Source organism: Primulina eburnea, chromosome 13 (assembly GCF_022965805.1).
Source record: "Primulina eburnea isolate SZY01 chromosome 13, ASM2296580v1, whole genome shotgun sequence".
In the NCBI taxonomy this organism is placed as follows: domain Eukaryota; kingdom Viridiplantae; phylum Streptophyta; class Magnoliopsida; order Lamiales; family Gesneriaceae; genus Primulina; species Primulina eburnea.
Window position 1 is genome coordinate 12,926,788 of NC_133113.1, and position 20,666 is coordinate 12,947,453.

Below are 20,666 nucleotides of genomic sequence, written 5' to 3' on the forward strand. Positions count from 1 at the left end.
TACTAATCAAGAACTAAGCATGCGATTAACTTAATAAACAACAATCAGAGATAACTGCGGAAAACTGTCAACAAATGGTAGTTATACAACCCAATCGAAATCAGAACAACTCTAAATAAATATCCGGTACAACCATATCGAAAAGAACAGTACCGATAAACTAAACCAACCGGCTACTCAATGTCCTCCTCCTCCTGAGCTGTCCAACCTGAGGCCTGCCCCGTGGGAATGGGGTGTCCAAGATAAACAAAACCGAGGACGTGAGCGATAAGAACGCCCAGCACAAAAGTATGAGTATACAAATCTATATGAAATGCACATGCTATGATATGATACCAGGGTAGTCAAGAAACATGAATCACAAAGGATCTCAAAATGCTCAGTCTAGAGGCGCCAAGTGGATAGTGCCGCGCGGTCCAACCTCTGGGTCACTGCATCCACTACAAGAACAGACGTGGACCTAAAATGTCCCGGACCACCGAAGCCCTCCCGACCCGTCGGCCACTGTGTACTCTCGGTGTCCATGCGTCCACAAGACAAGACAGGGCTGAGCGGTCCCACAAGATATAGCTTATCTCGAAAGAGATACAGCTCAACAGTAAAGGCTATCTCGAAGGAGATACGGCTCAACGTGCAATGCAACATGCATCATAAAGCGTGACATAATAGCATGCATCATATGACATATAACAATGCAACACATAATCATGCAACACATATATGAATGTATACTCGACCAGGATATCTCGGATAGTACTTTCGTACCTCTATCACTGCAATCCTAATCCACTGGAACAACCAGACAACAGGTCTAATCCAAGCCTACGCATCAAAAGCATACTCAATGAACAATACTACCATGCTCGACCAGTACTCCCTAGTACTACCAAAGATTTAGGGTTTACCTTCGTCCGTCGACAGCCCTTTGATGTCGATTGCCTCGTAACTCAGGCGTCGCTACGCTACCACTCCTGGCAGCTCTTGGCTATCGCTCGACCGACAACTAACCCTAGAAACCTTCTAAACCTCTCAAAATAAGACACAACTCAACAATATACCATGCCAAAATGAGGAATTCCGAGAACTATTTATAGGCTATGTTCGGATCCACCGAACCCACTTCGGAACGTCCGAACTCCTACGTGTCCATCGGTTCTTGACACCTCATGTTCGGATCCTCCGAACCTACACTTCGGACCGTCCGAACTTGCATGAAAACTGACGTGTCGATCAACTCTTGACACCTCATGATCGGATCCACCGAACTCACTTCGGATCGTCCGAACTCTTCGGTGCCACCGAACTAGCTTCGGTCCGTCCGATCATGACCACGGTCAAAATACGCATTAAACCTTCTTAATCACCATTAATCCGTTAATTACCCAATTTTGGAATTCGGGCTACTACAATGTCAATCCAAGTTCTTTTAAGAATAGCACGCAAAAGTGTTCCCAAAGTTCTATTTACAACTTCAGTTTGTCCATCCGTTTGAGGATGACAAGTGGTAGATTACAACTTTATTGTGCAAAGTTTAGCCCATAAAGTAATCCATAAATATAATCCCCCCCCTTCTTATAGTAGATACAACAATATTGTGCAAAGTTTAGCTCATAAAGTAATCCATAAATATAATCCCTCCCCTTCTTAGTCCTAGGCAACCCCAAAATAAAGTCCATAGAAATGTCATTCCAAGTTCTTTTTAAGAATAGCACGCAAAAGTGTACCCAAAAGTTCTATTGACATCTTCAGTTTGTCCATCCGTTTGAGGATGACAAGTAGTAGATTACAACTTTATTGTGCAAAGTTTAGCCCATAAAGTAATCCAAAAATAGAATCCCTCCCCTTCTTATTCCTAGGCAACCCCAAAATAAAGTCCATAGAAATGTCAATCCATGTTCTTTTTAAGAATAGCACGCAAAAGTGTACCCAAAGTTCTATTGACAACTTCAGTTTGTCCATCCGTTTGAGGATGACAAGTAGTAGATTACAACAATATTGAGAAAAGTTTAGCCCATAAAGTAATCCAAAAATAGAATCCCTTCCCTTCTTAGTCCTAGGCAACCCCAAAATAAAGTCCATAGAAATGTCAATCCAAGTTCTTTTTAAGAATAGCACGCAAAAGTGTTCCCAAAGTTCTATTTACAACTTCAGTTTGTCCATCCGTTTGAGGATGACAAGTAGTAGATTACAACTTTATTGTGCAAAGTTTAACCCATAAAGTAATCCATAAATAGAATCCCTCCCCTTCTTAGTCCTAGGCAACCCCAAAATAAAGTCCATAGAAATGTAAATCCAAGTTCTTTTAAGAATAGCACGCAAAAGTGTTCCCAAAGTAAAATAAAGTCCATAGAAATGTCAATCCAAGTTCTTTTTAATAATAGCACGTAAAAGTGTACCCAAAGTTCTATTGACAACTTCAGTTTGTCCATCCGTTTGAGGATGACAAGTAGTAGATTACAACTTTATTGTGCAAAGTTTAGCCCATAAAGTAATCCATAAATATAATCCCTCCCCTTCTTAGTCCAAGGCAACCCCAAAATAAAGTCCATAGAAATGTCAATCCAAGTTCTTTTTAAGAATAGCACGCAAAAATGTACCCAAAGTTCTATTGACAACTTCAGTTTGTCCATCCGTTTGAGGATGACAAGTAGTAGATTACAACAATATTGTGCAAAGTTTAGCCCCAAGTTCTATTTACAACTTCAGTTAGCAAAGTTTAGCCCATAAAGTAATCCATAAATATAATCCCTCCCCTTCTTAGTCCAAGGCAACCCCAAAATAAAGTCCATAGAAATATCAATCCAAGTTCTTTTTAAGAATAGCACGCAAAAGTGTTCCCAAAGTTCTATTTACAACTTCAGTTTGTCCATCCGTTTGAGGATGACAAGTAGTAGATTACAACTTTATTGTGCAAAGTTTAGCCCATAAAGTAATCCAAAAATAGAATCCTTACCTTCTTAGTCCTAGGCAACCCCAAAATAAAGTCCATAGAAATGTCAATCCAAGTTTTTTTAAGAATAGCACGCAAAAGTATACCCAAAGTTCTATTGACAACTTCAGTTTGTCTATCCGTTTGAGGATGACAAGTAGTAGATTACAACAATATTGGACAAAGTTTAGCCCATAAAGTAATCCAAAAATAGAATCCCTCCCCTTCTTAGTCCGAGGCAACCCCAAAATAAAGTCCATAGAAATGTCAATCCAAGTTCTTTTTAAGAATAGCACGTAAAAGTGTTCCCAAAGTTCTATTTACAACTTCAGTTTTTCCATCCGTTTGAGGATGACAAGTAGTAGATTACAACAATATTGAGCAAAGTTTAGCCCATAAAGTAATCCAAAAATAGAATCCCTCCCCTTCTTAGTGCTAGATAACCCCAAAATAAAGTCCATAGAAATGTCAATCCAAGTTCTTTTTAAGAATAGCACGCAAAAGTGTTCCCAAAGTTCTATTTACAACTTCAGTTTGTCCATCCGTTTGAGGATGACAAGTAGTAAATTACAACAATATTGTGCAAAGTTTAGCCCAAAGTTCTATTTACAACTTCAGTTAGCAAAGTTTAGCCCATAAAGTAATCCAAAAATAGAATCCCTCCCTTTCTTAGAACTAGGCAACCCCAAAATAAAGTCCATAGAAATGTCAATCTATGTTCTTTTAAGAATAGCACGCAAAAGTGTTCCCAAAGTTCTATTTACAACTTCAGTTTGTCCATCCGTTTGAGAATGACAAGTAGTAGATTACAACTTTATTGTGCAAAGTTTAGCCCATAAAGTAATCCATAAATAGAATCCCTCCCCTTCTTAGTCCTAGGCAACCCCAAAATAAAGTCCATAGAAATGTCATTCCAATTTCTTTTAAGAATAGCACGCAAAAGTGTTCCCAAAGTTCTATTTACAACTTCAGTTTGTCCATCCGTTTGAGGATGACAAGTAGTAGATTACAACTTTATTGTGCAAAGTTTAGCCCATAAAGTAATCCATAAATATAATCCCTTCCCTTCTTAGTCCTAGGCAACCCCAAAATAAAGCCCATAGAAATGTCAATCCATGTTCTTTTTAAGAATAGCACTCAAAAGTGTACCCAAAGTTCTACTGACAACTTCAGTTTGTCCATCCGTTTGAGGATGACAAGTAGTAGATTACAACAATATTGGACAAAGTTTAGCCCATAAAGTAATCCAAAAATAGAATCCCTCCCCTTCTTAGTCCTAGGCAACCCCAAAATAAAGTCCATAGAAATGTCAATCCAAGTTCTTTTAAGAATCCCTCCCCTTCTTAGTCCTAGGAAACCCCAAAATAAAGTCCATAGAAATGTCAATCCAAGTTCTTTTTAAGAATAGCACGCAAAAGTGTTCCCAAAGTTCTATTTACAACTTCAGTTTGTCCATCCGTTTGAGGATGACAAGTAGTAGATTACAACAATATTGAGCAAAGTTTAGCCCATAAAGTAATCCAAAAATAGAATTTCTCCCCTTCTTAGTCCTAGGCAACCCCAAAATAAAGTCCATAGAAATGTCAATCCAAGTTCTTTTTAAGAATAACACGCAAAAGTGTTCCCAAAGTTCTATTTACAACTTCAGTTTGTCCATCCGTTTGAGGATGACAAGTAGTAGATTACAACAATATTGTGCAAAGTTTAGCCCAAAGTTCTATTTACAACTTCAGTTAGCAAAGATTAGCCCATAAAGTAATCCAAAAATAGAATCCCTCCCCTTCTTAGACCTAGGCAACCCCAAAATAAAGTCCATAGAAATGTCAATCCATGTTCTTTTAAGAATAGCACGCAAAAGTGTACCCAAAGTTCTATTGACAACTTCAGGTTGTCCATCCGTTTGAGGATGACAAGTAGTAGATTACAACAATATAGAGCAAAGTTTAGCCCATAAAGTAATCCATAAATAGAATCTCTCCCCTTCTTAGTCCTAGGCAACCCCAAAATAAAGTCCATTGAAATGTCAATCCAAGTTCTTTTAAGAATCCCTCCCCTTCTTAGTCCTAGGCAACCCCAAAATAAAGTCAATAGAAATGTCAATCCAAGTTCTTTTTAAGAATAGCACGCAAAAGTGTTCCCAAAGTTCTATTTACAACTTCAGTTTGTCCATCCGTTTGAGGATGACAAGTAGTAGATTACAACTTTATTGTGCAAAGTTTAGCCCATAAAGTAATCCATAAATAGAATCCCTCCCCTTCTTAGTCCTAGGCAACCCCAAAATAAAGTCCATAGAAATGTCAATCCAAGTTCTTTTAAGAATAGCACGCAAAAGTGTTCCAAAAGTTCTATTTACAACTTCAGTTTGTCCATCCGTTTGAGGATGAAAAGTGGTAGATTATAACTTTATTGTGCAAAGTTTAGCCCATAAAGTAATCCATAAATATAATCCCCCCCCTTCTTATAGTAGATACAACAATATTGTGCAAAGTTTGGCCCATAAAGTAATCCATAAATATAATCCCTCCCCTTCTTAGTCCTAGGCAACCCCAAAATAAAGTCCATATAAATGTCATTCCAAGTTCTTTTAAAGAATAGCACGCAAAAGTGTACCCAAAAGTTCTATTGACATCTTCAGTTTGTCTATCCGTTTGAGGATGACAAGTAGTAGATTACAACTTTATTGTGCAAAGTTTAGCCCATAAAGTAATCTAAAAATAGAATCCCTCCCCTTCTTAGTCCTAGGCAAACCCAAAATAAAGTCCATAGAAATGTCAATCCAAGTTCTTTTAAGAATCCCTCCCCTTCTTAGTCCTAGGCAACCCCAAAATAAAGTCCATAGAAATGTCAATCCAAGTTCTTTTTAAGAATAGCACGTAAAAGTGTTCCCAAAGTTCTATTTACAACTTCAGTTTGTCCATCCGTTTGAGGATGACAAGTAGTAGATTACAACAATATTGAGCAAAGTTTAGCCCATAAAGTAATCCAAAAATAGAATCCCTCCCCTTCTTAGTCCTAGGTAACCCCAAAATAAAGTCCATAGAAATGTCAATCCAAGTTCTTTTTAAGAATAGCACGCAAAAGTGTTCCCAAAGTTCTATTTACAACTTCAGTTTGTCCATCCGTTTGAGGATGACAAGTAGTAAATTACAACAATATTGTGCAAAGTTTAGCCCAAAGTTCTATTTACAACTTCAGTTAGCAAAGTTTAGCCCATAATGTAATCCAAAAATAGAATCCCTCCCTTTCTTAGAACTAGGCAACCCCAAAATAAAGTCCATAGAAATGTCAATCTATGTTCTTTTAAGAATAGCACGCAAAAGTGTTCCCAAAGTTCTATTTACAACTTCAGTTTGTCCATCCGTTTGAGGATGACAAGTAGTAGATTACAACTTTATTGTGCAAAGTTTAGCCCATAAAGTAATCCATAAATAGAATCCCTCCCCTTCTTAGTCCTAGGTAACCCCAAAATAAAGTCCATAAAAATGTCATTCCAATTTCTTTTAAGAATAGCACGCAAAAGTGTTTCCAAAGTTCTATTTACAACTTCAGTTTGTCCATCCGTTTGAGGATGACAAGTAGTAGATTACAACTTTATTGTGCAAAGTTTAGCCCATAAAGTAATCCATAAATATAATCCCTTCCCTTCTTAGTCCTAGGCAACCCCAAAATAAAGTCCATAGAAATGTCAATCCATGTTCTTTTTAAGAATAGCACGCAAAATTGTACCCGAAGTTCTACTGACAACTTCAGTTTGTCTATCCGTTTGAGGATGACAAGTAGTAGATTACAACAATATTGGACAAAGTTTAGCCCATAAAGTAATCCAAAAATAGAATCCCTCCTCTTCTTAGTCCTAGGCAACCCCAAAATAAAGTCCATAGAAATGTCAATCCAAGTTCTTTTAAGAATCCCTCCCCTTCTTAGTCCTAGGCAACCCCAAAATAAAGTCCATAGAAATGTCAATCCAAGTTCTTTTTAAGAATAGCACGCAAAAGTGTTCCCAAAGTTCTATTTACAACTTCAGTTTGTCCATCCGTTTGAGGATGACAAGTAGTAGATTACAACAATATTGAGCAAAGTTTAGCCCATAAAGTAATCCAAAAATAGAATCCCTCCCCTTCTTAGTCCTAGGCAACCCCAAAATTGAAAGCGGACCGGTTACGGTGGCCGGAAACGCAACGGAAGCACAAAAAAAACGAATTTTATTGGAGAAATTTCGGCCACCAACAATTGTTGTGTAATATTTACAAAAACAAAAACATCATTCATAGGATGTTAAAGAAATGTACCTATCAACTTTAAAAAGTTGATTGTGGCTCCAACTTTGTTGACTAGCAACAAAGCTCTTGAATGGATGAAGATCTTCAAGCCTCCTCCTTACTCCAAAATTAAGCCCACCACCAACTAGGTAAATCCCCTCACAATTTGCACTAGAAAAATGTGAGGATTTATCAAAGAGAAGTGTGTGTTCTTAAACAATTCAAGAACACAAAGAAGAGAGAAAAATGGGAGAGAATTTGAGAGCATGTTTCGGCCATCTCATGGTTGAGGGAAGGGAGAATGAATTCAATTCCTTGTCTTGATGTTGCAAAAAGCAAAAGTGAAAAGTAGCATGCCTTGCATTATTTTATTAAAAAGTAATCTACAACCCTTCACCTCCCATGCATGCATATTATATAGTTTTTAATCAAATTAAAAACTTTGGACTAAATTTAAATATCTCAAACACTTTTGAGACTATTTAAACATTACTTGAATTTACTCAAGTCCCACTAGTTTAAATAATTATTTTAATTGAGCTCTACAAGACTCAATATTATTTAATTAATCCAACACTTGAATTAATTTAATTATTTGGGCTCTACTAGGCCCACTAGTGTTTAATTAATTCAACACTTGAATTAATTTAATTTAGTCCAAAATAATGTTTATGAAAATCACAATTTTCAAAAACATTAGTCACTTGGCCAAATTTTAATCTAGGAACACTTCCATAAATTAAAATTTATATTTCTCTCATAGAAGTCATACTTCTATTTTTCTTTACACTTATAAACACATTTATAAGCCGTTCAACACATTGAACTATTTTTCTCCTTTATAGAAGTCATACTTCTAATTTTCCTTACGCTTATAAACTCCTTTATAAGCCGTTCAACACATTGAACTATTTTACTTCTCATCGGGATTTACAAAGCTAGTACTTGTGTGGCCCTCAATGGTTCATTGATACAACTAGCCGTGGGTTCACATCTCCATGTGATTCGGACTAAACATGTCCTTATTCGAGCATACCCCAATTGCTCCATTCTTACTTATCAACTCCTTGATAGTAAGAACGTCAGAACTCAAGTCTGATAGTACCCAACCAATCACGTTAAACGCCTAGCAGCATCGCTTACGTGATTCCCTAGGTATCACATGATAGTGCCTGCAAGAACCATTCAATTATGGTTAGCGTACAGTACGGTCCCTTCAACTCATATATCCCGACCGATTCGACAACTATTGGTTTATCGAGAGTTGTCAATGAATCGATACTATGTGTCATGTTGTAGTTGCATCAATGGTGTAATCTATGAAACCCCTTTCATAATTACAACCATACTCTGGCCAGAGTTTCCAACCTACATACACATGATAACACATAGGATATCCATACCCGAAGGTAAGCGGTGAATCCCCGACTACAATGCATCGACTCATATGTGTTTCGACAGAACACCCAACCTTGCCACCTGATGACCCCATGAGAGTCGGTAAACAAGTCAAAGTGTAATTCTAGCACATAGAGTCTCAATGTTGTCCCGGGTCATAAGGACTAATTCTGTACAACCATAAACCAGGACTTTTCCACTCGATAAGTGAGAACCACTTGGAAAGTCCTTTTATGGAGGGTTGTTCAGTGCACTCTACAAGGAGCACCTATCTGCATGTTCGGACATCACAATGTCCCCTACCAATGAAACATGGTACTCACATCGCAGATACTAGTCTCTAACTCGAGCGGCCTATATCCTTCTTAGTGGCGGCTGAATCGACTAGGAACCGTTTAGAATATACAGTATTACAAATATGAGTTTCATGATACTCATCATATGAGCATCTCATATTCTTTCTACTATTCGTATATTCAAGGGCTTTATCTATGCAGCTAGCATGGGTATACAGATAAAGATTTGTCAAAATAATAATTTCAAATATTATTAAAATAAAGACTGCTTATACATAGAGTTTCATTGTGAACACTCGGCCAACACTTGGCTCGACGGGCACCTACTCTAACAAAAATAAAGTCCATAGAAATTTCAATCCAAGTTCTTTTTAAGAATAGCACGCAAAAGTGTTCCCAAAGTTCTATTTACAACTTCAGTTTGTCCATCCGTTTGAGGATGACAAGTAGTAGATTACAACAATATTGTGCAAAGTTTAGCCCAAAGTTCTATTTACAACTTCAGTTAGCAAAGTTTAGCCCATAAAGTAATCCAAAAATAGAATCCCTCCCCTTCTTAGACCTAGGCAACCCCAAAATAAAGTCCATAGAAATGTCAATCCATGTTCTTTTAAGAATAGCACGCAAAAGTGTACCCAAAGTTCTATTGACAACTTCAGGTTGTCCATCCGTTTGAGGATGACAAGTAGTAGATTACAACAATATAGAGCAAAGTTTAGCCCATAAATAGAATCTCTCCCCTTCTTAGTCCTAGGCAACCCCAAAATAAAGTCCATAGAAATGTCAATCCAAGTTCTTTTAAGAATAGCACGCAAAAGTGTTCCCAAAGTTCTATTGACAACTTCAGTTTGTCCATCTGTTTGAGGATGACAAGTAGTAGATTACAACAATATTGAGCAAAGTTTATCCCAAAGTTCTATTTACAACTTCAGTTTGCAAAGTTTAGCCCATAAAGTAATCCAAAAATAGAATCCTTCCCCTTCTTAGTCTTAGGAAACCCCAAAATAAAGTCCATAGAAATGTCAATCCAAGTTCTTTTAAAGAATAGCACGCAAAAGTGTACCCAAAGTTCTATTTACAACTTCAGTTTGTCCATCCGTTTGAGGATGACAAGTAGTAGATTACAACAATATTGAGCAAAGTTTAGCCCATAAAATAATCCAAAAATAGAATCCCTCCCCTTCTTAGTCCTAGGAAACCCCAAAATAAAGTCCATTGAAATGTCAATCCAAGTTCTTTTAAGAATCCCTCCCCTTCTTAGTCCTAGGCAACCCCAAAATAAAGTCCATAGAAATGTCAATCCAAGTTCTTTTTAAGAATAGCACGCAAAAGTGTTCCCAAATTTCTATTTACAAATTCAGTTTGTCCATCCGTTTGAGGATGACAAGTAGTAGATTACAACTTTATTGTGCAAAGTTTAGCCCATAAAGTAATCCATAAATAGAATCCCTCCCCTTCTTAGTCCTAGGCAACCCCAAAATAAAGTCCATAGAAATGTCAATCCAAGTTCTTTTAAGAATAGCACGCAAAAGTGTTCCCAAAGTAAAATAAAGTCCATAGAAATGTCAATCCAAGTTCTTTTTAAGAATAGCACGCAAAAGTGTACCCAAAGTTCTATTGACAACTTCAGTTTGTCCATCCGTTTGAGGATGACAAGTTGTAGATTACAACTTTATTGTGCAAAGTTTAGCCCATAAAGTAATCCATAAATATAATCCCTCCCCTTCTTAGTCCAAGGCAACCCCAAAATAAAGTCCATAGAAATGTCAATCCAAGTTCTTTTTAAGAATAGCACGCAAAAGTGTTCCCAAAGTTCTATTTACAACTTCAGTTTGTCCATCCGTTTGAGGATGACAAGTAGTAGATTACAACTTTATTGTGCAAAGTTTAGCCCATAAAGTAATCCATAAATAGAATCCCTCCCCTTCTTAGTCCTAGGCAACCCCAAAATAAAGTCCATAGAAATGTCAATCCAAGTTCTTTTAAGAATAGCACGCAAAAGTGTTCCCAAAGTAAAATAAAGTCCATAGAAATGTCAATCCAAGTTCTTTTTAAGAATAGCACGTAAAAGTGTACCCAAAGTTCTATTGACAACTTCAGTTTGTCCATCCGTTTGAGGATGACAAGTAGTAGATTACAACTTTATTGTGCAAAGTTTAGCCCATAAAGTAATCCATAAATATAATCCCTCCCATTCTTAGTCCAAGGCAACCCCAAAATAAAGTCCATAGAAATGTCAATCCAAGTTCTTTTTAAGAATAGCACGCAAAAATGTACCCAAAGTTCTATTGACAACTTCAGTTTGTCCATCCGTTTGAGGATGACAAGTAGTAGATTACAACAATATTGTGCAAAGTTTAGCCCCAAGTTCTATTTACAACTTCAGTTAGCAAAGTTTAGCCCATAAAGTAATCCATAAATATAATCCCTCCCCTTCTTAGTCCAAGGCAACCCCAAAATAAAGTCCATAGAAATATCAATCCAAGTTCTTTTTAAGAATAGCACGCAAAAGTGTTCCCAAAGTTCTATTTACAACTTCAGTTTGTCCATCCGTTTGAGGATGACAAGTAGTAGATTACAACTTTATTGTGCAAAGTTTAGCCCATAAAGTAATCCAAAAATAGAATCCTTCCCTTCTTAGTCCTAGGCAACCCCAAAATAAAGTCCATAGAAATGTCAATCCAAGTTTTTTTAAGAATAGCACGCAAAAGTGTACCCAAAGTTCTATTGCCAACTTCAGTTTGTCTATCCGTTTGAGGATGACAAGTAGTAGATTACAACAATATTGGACAAAGTTTAGCCCATAAAGTAATCCAAAAATAGAATCCCTCCCCTTCTTAGTCCTAGGCAACCCCAAAATAAAGTCCATAGAAATGTCAATCCAAGTTCTTTTAAGAATCCCTCCCCTTCTTAGTCCTAGGCAACCCCAAAATAAAGTCCATAGAAATGTCAATTCAAGTTTATTTTAAGAATAGCACGTAAAAGTGTTCCCAAAGTTCTATTTACAACTTCAGTTTGTCCATCCGTTTGAGGATGACAAGTAGTAGATTACAACAATATTGAGCAAAGTTTAGCCCATAAAGTAATCCAAAAATAGAATCCCTCCCCTTCTTAGTCCTAGGTAACCCCAAAATAAAGTCCATAGAAATGTCAATCCAAGTTCTTTTTAAGAATAGCACGCAAAAGTGTTCCCAAAGTTCTATTTACAACTTCAGTTTGTCCATCCGTTTGAGGATGACAAGTAGTAAATTACAACAATATTGTGCAAAGTTTAGCCCAAAGTTCTATTTACAACTTCAGTTAGCAAAGTTTAGCCCATAAAGTAATCCAAAAATAAAATCCCTCCCTTTCTTAGAACTAGGCAACCCCAAAATAAAGTCCATAGAAATGTCAATCTATGTTCTTTTAAGAATAGCACGCAAAAGTGTTCCCAAAGTTCTATTTACAACTTCAGTTTGTCCATCAGTTTGAGGATGACAAGTAGTAGATTACAATTTTATTGTGCAAAGTTTAGCCCATAAAGTAATCCATAAATAGAATCTCTCCCCTTCTTAGTCCTAGGCAACCCCAAAATAAAGTTCATAGAAATGTCATTCCAATTTCTTTTAAGAATAGCACGCAAAAGTGTTCCCAAAGTTCTATTTACAACTTCAGTTTGTCCATCCGTTTGAGGATGACAAGTAGTAGATTACAACTTTATTGTGCAAAGTTTAGCCCATAAAGTAATCCATAAATATAATCCCTTCCTTTCTTAGTCCTAGGCAACCCCAAAATAAAGTCCATAGAAATGTCAATCCATGTTTTTTTAAGAATAGCACGCAAAAGTGTACCCAAAGTTCTATTGCCAACTTCAGTTTGTCTATCCGTTTGAGGATGACAAGTAGTAGATTACAACAATATTGGACAAAGTTTAGCCCATAAAGTAATCCAAAAATAGAATCCCTCCCCTTCTTAGTCCTAGGCAACCCCAAAATAAAGTCCATAGAAATGTCAATCCAAGTTCTTTTAAGAATCCCTCCCCTTCTTAGTCCTAGGCAACCCCAAAATAAAGTCCATAGAAATGTCAATCCAAGTTCTTTTTAAGAATAGCACGTAAAAGTGTTCCCAAAGTTCTATTTACAACTTCAGTTTGTCCATCCGTTTGAGGATGACAAGTAGTAGATTACAACAATATTGAGCAAAGTTTAGCCCATAAAGTAATCCAAAAATAGAATCCCTCCCCTTCTTAGTCCTAGGTAACCCCAAAATAAAGTCCATAGAAATGTCAATCCAAGTTCTTTTTAAGAATAGCACGCAAAAGTGTTCCCAAAGTTCTATTTACAACTTCAGTTTGTCCATCCGTTTGAGGATGACAAGTAGTAAATTACAACAATATTGTGCAAAGTTTAGCCCAAAGTTCTATTTACAACTTCAGTTAGCAAAGTTTAGCCCATAAAGTAATCCAAAAATAAAATCCCTCCCTTTCTTAGAACTAGGCAACCCCAAAATAAAGTCCATAGAAATGTCAATCTATGTTCTTTTAAGAATAGCACGCAAAAGTGTTCCCAAAGTTCTATTTACAACTTCAGTTTGTCCATCAGTTTGAGGATGACAAGTAGTAGATTACAATTTTATTGTGCAAAGTTTAGCCCATAAAGTAATCCATAAATAGAATCTCTCCCCTTCTTAGTCCTAGGCAACCCCAAAATAAAGTTCATAGAAATGTCATTCCAATTTCTTTTAAGAATAGCACGCAAAAGTGTTCCCAAAGTTCTATTTACAACTTCAGTTTGTCCATCCGTTTGAGGATGACAAGTAGTAGATTACAACTTTATTGTGCAAAGTTTAGCCCATAAAGTAATCCATAAATATAATCCCTTCCTTTCTTAGTCCTAGGCAACCCCAAAATAAAGTCCATAGAAATGTCAATCCATGTTCTTTTTAAGAATAGCACGCAAAAGTGTACCCAAAGTTCTACTGACAACTTCAGTTTGTCTATCCGTTTGAGGATGACAAGTAGTAGATTACAACAATATTGGACAAAGTTTAGCCCATAAAGTAATCCAAAAATAGAATCCCTCCCCTTCTTAGTCCTAGGCAACCCCAAAATAAAGTCCATAGAAATGTCAATCCAAGTTCTTTTAAGAATCCCTCCCCTTCTTAGTCCTAGGCAACCCCAAAATAAAGTCCATAGAAATGTCAATCCAAGTTCTTTTTAAGAATAGCACGCAAAAGTGTTCCCAAAGTTCTATTTACAACTTCAGTTTGTCCATCCGTTTGAGGATGACAAGTAGTAGATTACAACAATATTGAGCAAAGTTTAGCCCATAAAGTAATCCAAAAATAGAATCCCTCCCCTTCTTAGTCCTAGGCAACCCCAAAATAAAGTCCATAGAAATGTCAATCCAAGTTCTTTTTAAGAATAGCACGCAAAAGTGTTCCCAAAGTTCTATTTACAACTTCAGTTTGTCCATCCGTTTGAGGATGACAAGTAGTAGATTACAACAATATTGTGCAAAGTTTAGCCCAAAGTTCTATTTACAACTTCAGTTAGCAAAGTTTAGCCCATAAAGTAATCCAAAAATAGAATCCCTCCCCTTCTTAGACCTAGGCAACCCCAAAATAAAGTCCATAGAAATGTCAATCCATGTTCTTTTAAGAATAGCACGCAAAAGTGTACCCAAAGTTCTATTGACAACTTCAGGTTGTCCATCCGTTTGAGGATGACAAGTAGTAGATTACAACAATATAGAGCAAAGTTTAGCCCATTAATAGAATCTCTCCCCTTCTTAGTCCTAAGCAACCCCAAAATAAAGTTCATAGAAATGTCAATCCAAGTTCTTTTAAGAATAGCACGCAAAATTGTTCCCAAAGTTCTATTGACAACTTCAGTTTGTCCATCTGTTTGAGGATGACAAGTAGTAGATTACAACAATATTGAGCAAAGTTTATCCCAAAGTTCTATTTACAACTTCAGTTAGCAAAGTTTAGCCCATAAAGTAATCCAAAAATAGAATCCTTCCCCTTCTTAGTCTTAGGCAACCCCAAAATAAAGTCCATAGAAATGTCAATCCAAGTTCTTTTAAAGAATAGCACGCAAAAGTGTACCCAAAGTTCTATTTACAACTTCAGTTTGTCCATCCGTTTGAGGATGACAAGTAGTAGATTACAACAATATTGAGCAAAGTTTAGCCCATAAAATAATCCAAAAATAGAATCCCTCCCCTTCTTAGTCCTAGGCAACCCCAAAATAAAGTCCATACAAATGTCAATCCAAGTTCTTTTTAAGAATAGCACGCAAAATTGTTCCCAAAGTTCTATTTACAAATTCAGTTTGTCCATCCGTTTGAGGATGACAAGTAGTAGATTACAACTTTATTGTGCAAAGTTTAGCCCATAAAGTAATCCATAAATAGAATCCCTCCCCTTCTTAGTCCTAAGCAACCCCAAAATAAAGTCCATAGAAATGTCAATCCAAGTTCTTTTAAGAATAGCACGCAAAAGTGTTCCCAAAGTAAAATAAAGTCCATAGAAATGTCAATCCAAGTTCTTTTTAAGAATAGCACGCAAAAGTGTACCCAAAGTTCTATTGACAACTTCAGTTTGTCCATCCGTTTGAGGATGACAAGTTGTAGATTACAACTTTATTGTGCAAAGTTTAGCCCATAAAGTAATCCATAAATATAATCCCTCCCCTTCTTAGTCCAAGGCAACCCCAAAATAAAGCCCATAGAAATGTCAATCCAAGTTCTTTTTAAGAATAGCACGCAAAAGTGTTCCCAAAGTTCTATTTACAACTTCAGTTTGTCCATCCGTTTGAAGATGACAAGTAGTAGATTACAACTTTATTGTGCAAAGTTTAGCCCATAAAGTAATCCAAAAATAGAATCCCTCCCCTTCTTAGTCCTAGGCAACCCAAAAATAAAGTCCATAGAAATGTCAATCCATGTTCTTTTTAAGAATAGCACGCAAAAGTGTACCCAAAGTTCTATTGACAACTTCAGTTTGTCCATCCGTTTGAGGATGACAAGTAGTAGATTACAACAATATTGAGAAAAGTTTAGCCCATAAAATAATCCAAAAATAGAATCCCTTCCCTTCTTAGTCCTAGGCAACCCCAAAATAAAGTCCATAGAAATGTCAATCCAAGTTCTTTTTAAGAATAGCACGCAAAAGTGTTACCAAAGTTCTATTTACAACTTCAGTTTGTCCATCCGTTTGAGGATGACAAGTAGTAGATTACAACTTTATTGTGCAAAGTTTAGCCCATAAAGTAATCCATAAATAGAATCCCTCCCCTTCTTAGTCCTAGGCAACCCCAAAATAAAGTCCATAGAAATGTAAATCCAAGTTCTTTTAAGAATAGCACGCAAAAGTGTTCCCAAAGTAAAATAAAGTCCATAGAAATGTCAATCCAAGTTCTTTTTAAGAATAGCACGTAAAAGTGTACCCAAAGTTCTATTGACAACTTCCGTTTGTCCATCCGTTTGAGGATGACAAGTAGTAGATTACAACTTTATTGTGCAAAGTTTAGCCCATAAAGTAATCCATAAATATAATCCCTCCCCTGCTTAGTCAAAGGCAACCCCAAAATAAAGTCCATAGAAATGTCAATCCAAGTTCTTTTTAAGAATAGCACGCAAAAATGTACCCAAAGTTCTATTGTCAACTTCAGTTTGTCCATCCGTTTGAGGATGACAAGTAGTAGATTACAACAATATTGTGCAAAGTTTAGCCCCAAGTTCTATTTACAACTTCAGTTAGCAAAGTTTAGCCCATAAAGTAATCCATAAATATAATCCCTCCCCTTCTTAGTCCAAGGCAACCCCAAAATAAAGTCCATAGAAATATCAATCCAAGTTCTTTTTAAGAATAGCACGCAAAAGTGTTCCCAAAGTTCTATTTACAACTTCAGTTTGTCCATCCGTTTGAGGATGACAAGTAGTAGATTACAACTTTATTGTGCAAAGTTTAGCCCATAAAGTAATCCAAAAATAGAATCCTTCCCTTCTTAGTCCTAGGCAACCCCAAAATAAAGTCCATAGAAATGTCAATCCAAGTTTTTTTAAGAATAGCACGCAAAAGTGTACCCAAAGTTCTATTGCCAACTTCAGTTTGTCTATCCGTTTGAGGATGACAAGTAGTAGATTACAACAATATTGGACAAAGTTTAGCCCATAAAGTAATCCAAAAATAGAATCCCTCCCCTTCTTAGTCCTAGGCAACCCCAAAATAAAGTCCATAGAAATGTCAATCCAAGTTCTTTTAAGAATCCCTCCCCTTCTTAGTCCTAGGCAACCCCAAAATAAAGTCCATAGAAATGTCAATCCAAGTTCTTTTTAAGAATAGCACGTAAAAGTGTTCCCAAAGTTCTATTTACAACTTCAGTTTGTCCATCCGTTTGAGGATGACAAGTAGTAGATTACGACAATATTGAGCAAAGTTTAGCCCATAAAGTAATCCAAAAATAGAATCCCTCCCCTTCTTAGTCCTAGGTAACCCCAAAATAAAGTCCATAGAAATGTCAATCCAAGTTCTTTTTAAGAATAGCACGCAAAAGTGTTCCCAAAGTTCTATTTACAACTTCAGTTTGTCCATCCGTTTGAGGATGACAAGTAGTAAATTACAACAATATTGTGCAAAGTTTAGCCCAAAGTTCTATTTACAACTTCAGTTAGCAAAGTTTAGCCCATAAAGTAATCCAAAAATAGAATCCCTCCCTTTCTTAGAACTAGGCAACCCCAAAATATAGTCCATAGAAATGTCAATCTATGTTCTTTTAAGAATAGCACGCAAAAGTGTTCCCAAAGTTCTATTTACAACTTCAGTTTGTCCATCAGTTTGAGGATGACAAGTAGTAGATTACAACTTTATTGTGCAAAGTTTAGCCCATAAAGTAATCCATAAATAGAATCCCTCCCCTTCTTAGTCCTAGGCAACCCCAAAATAAAGTCCATAGAAATGTCATTCCAATTTCTTTTAAGAATAGCACGCAAAAGTGTTCCCAAAGTTCTATTTACAACTTCAGTTTGTCCATCCGTTTGAGGATGACAAGTAGTAGATTACAACTTTATTGTGCAAAGTTTAGCCCATAAAGTAATCCATAAATATAATCCCTTCCCTTCTTAGTCCTAGGCAACCCCAAAATAAAGTCCATAGAAATGTCAATCCATGTTCTTTTTAAGAATAGCACGCAAAAGTGTACCCAAAGTTCTACTGACAACTTCAGTTTGTCTATCCGTTTGAGGATGACAAGTAGTAGATTACAACATTATTGGACAAAGTTTAGCCCATAAATTAATCCAAAAATAGAGTCCCTCCCCTTCTTAGTCCTAGGCAATCCCAAAATAAAGTCCATAGAAATGTCAATCCAAGTTCTTTTAAGAATCCCTCCCCTTCTTAGTCCTAGGCAACCCCAAAATAAAGTCCATAGAAATGTCAATCCAAGTTCTTTTTAAGAATAGCACGCAAAAGTGTTCCCATAGTTCAATTTAGAACTTCAGTTTGTCCATCCGTTTGAGGATGACAAGTAGTAGATTACAACAATATTGAGCAAAGTTTAGCCCATAAAGTAATCCAAAAATAGAATCCCTCCCCTTCTTAGTCCTAGGCAACCCCAAAATAAAGTCCATAGAAATGTCAATCCAAGTTCTTTTTAAGAATAGCACGCAGAAGTGTTCCCAAAGTTCTATTTACAACTTCAGTTTGTCCATCCGTTTGAGGATGACAAGTAGTAGATTACAACTTTATTGTGCAAAGTTTAGCCCATAAAGTAATCCATAAATATAATCCCTTCCTTTCTTAGTCCTAGGCAACCCCAAAATAAAGTCCATAGAAATGTCAATCCATGTTCTTTTTAAGAATAGCACGCAAAAGTGTACCCAAAGTTCTACTGACAACTTCAGTTTGTCTATCCGTTTGAGGATGACAAGTAGTAGATTACAACAATATTGGACAAAGTTTAGCCCATAAAGTAATCCAAAAATAGAATCCCTCCCCTTCTTAGTCCTAGGCAACCCCAAAATAAAGTCCATAGAAATGTCAATCCAAGTTCTTTTAAGAATCCCTCCCCTTCTTAGTCCTAGGCAACCCCAAAATAAAGTCCATAGAAATGTCAATCCAAGTTCTTTTTAAGAATAGCACGCAAAAGTGTTCCCAAAGTTCTATTTACAACTTCAGTTTGTCCATCCGTTTGAGGATGACAAGTAGTAGATTACAACAATATTGAGCAAAGTTTAGCCCATAAAGTAATCCAAAAATAGAATCCCTCCCCTTCTTAGTCCTAGGCAACCCCAAAATAAAGTCCATAGAAATGTCAATCCAAGTTCTTTTTAAGAATAGCACGCAAAAGTGTTCCCAAAGTTCTATTTACAACTTCAGTTTGTCCATCCGTTTGAGGATGACAAGTAGTAGATTACAACAATATTGTGCAAAGTTTAGCCCAAAGTTCTATTTACAACTTCAGTTAGCAAAGTTTAGCCCATAAAGTAATCCAAAAATAGAATCCCTCCCCTTCTTAGACCTAGGCAACCCCAAAATAAAGTCCATAGAAATGTCAATCCATGTTCTTTTAAGAATAGCACGCAAAAGTGTACCCAAAGTTCTATTGACAACTTCAGGTTGTCCATCCGTTTGAGGATGACAAGTAGTAGATTACAACAATATAGAGCAAAGTTTAGCCCATTAATAGAATCTCTCCCCTTCTTAGTCCTAGGCAACCCCAAAATAAAGTTCATAGAAATGTCAATCCAAGTTCTTTTAAGAATAGCACGCAAAATTGTTCCCAAAGTTCTATTGACAACTTCAGTTTGTCCATCTGTTTGAGGATGACAAGTAGTAGATTACAACAATATTGAGCAAAGTTTATCCCAAAGTTCTATTTACAACTTCAGTTAGCAAAGTTTAGCCCATAAAGTAATCCAAAAATAGAATCCTTCCCCTTCTTAGTCTTAGGCAACCCCAAAATAAAGTCCATAGAAATGTCAATCCAAGTTCTTTTAAAGAATAGCACGCAAAAGTGTACCCAAAGTTCTATTTACAACTTCAGTTTGTCCATCCGTTTGAGGATGACAAGTAGTAGATTACAACAATATTGAGCAAAGTTTAGCCCATAAAATAATCCAAAAATAGAATCCCTCCCCTTCTTAGTCCTAGGCAACCCCAAAATAAAGTCCATACAAATGTCAATCCAAGTTCTTTTTAAGAATAGCACGCAAAATTGTTCCCAAAGTTCTATTTACAAATTCAGTTTGTCCATCCGTTTGAGGATGACAAGTAGTAGATTACAACTTTATTGTGCAAAGTTTAGCCCATAAAGTAATCCATAAATAGAATCCCTCCCCTTCTTAGTCCTAAGCAACCCCAAAATAAAGTCCATAGAAATGTCAATCCAAGTTCTTTTAAGAATAGCACGCAAAAGTGTTCCCAAAGTAAAATAAAGTCCATAGAAATGTCAATCCAAGTTCTTTTTAAGAATAGCACGCAAAAGTGTACCCAAAGTTCTATTGACAACTTCAGTTTGTCCATCCGTTTGAGGATGACAAGTTGTAGATTACAACTTTATTGTGCAAAGTTTAGCCCATAAAGTAATCCATAAATATAATCCCTCCCCTTCTTAGTCCAAGGCAACCCCAAAATAAAGCCCATAGAAATGTCAATCCAAGTTCTTTTTAAGAATAGCACGCAAAAGTGTTCCCAAAGTTCTATTTACAACTTCAGTTTGTCCATCCGTTTGAAGATGACAAGTAGTAGATTACAACTTTATTGTGCAAAGTTTAGCCCATAAAGTAATCCAAAAATAGAATC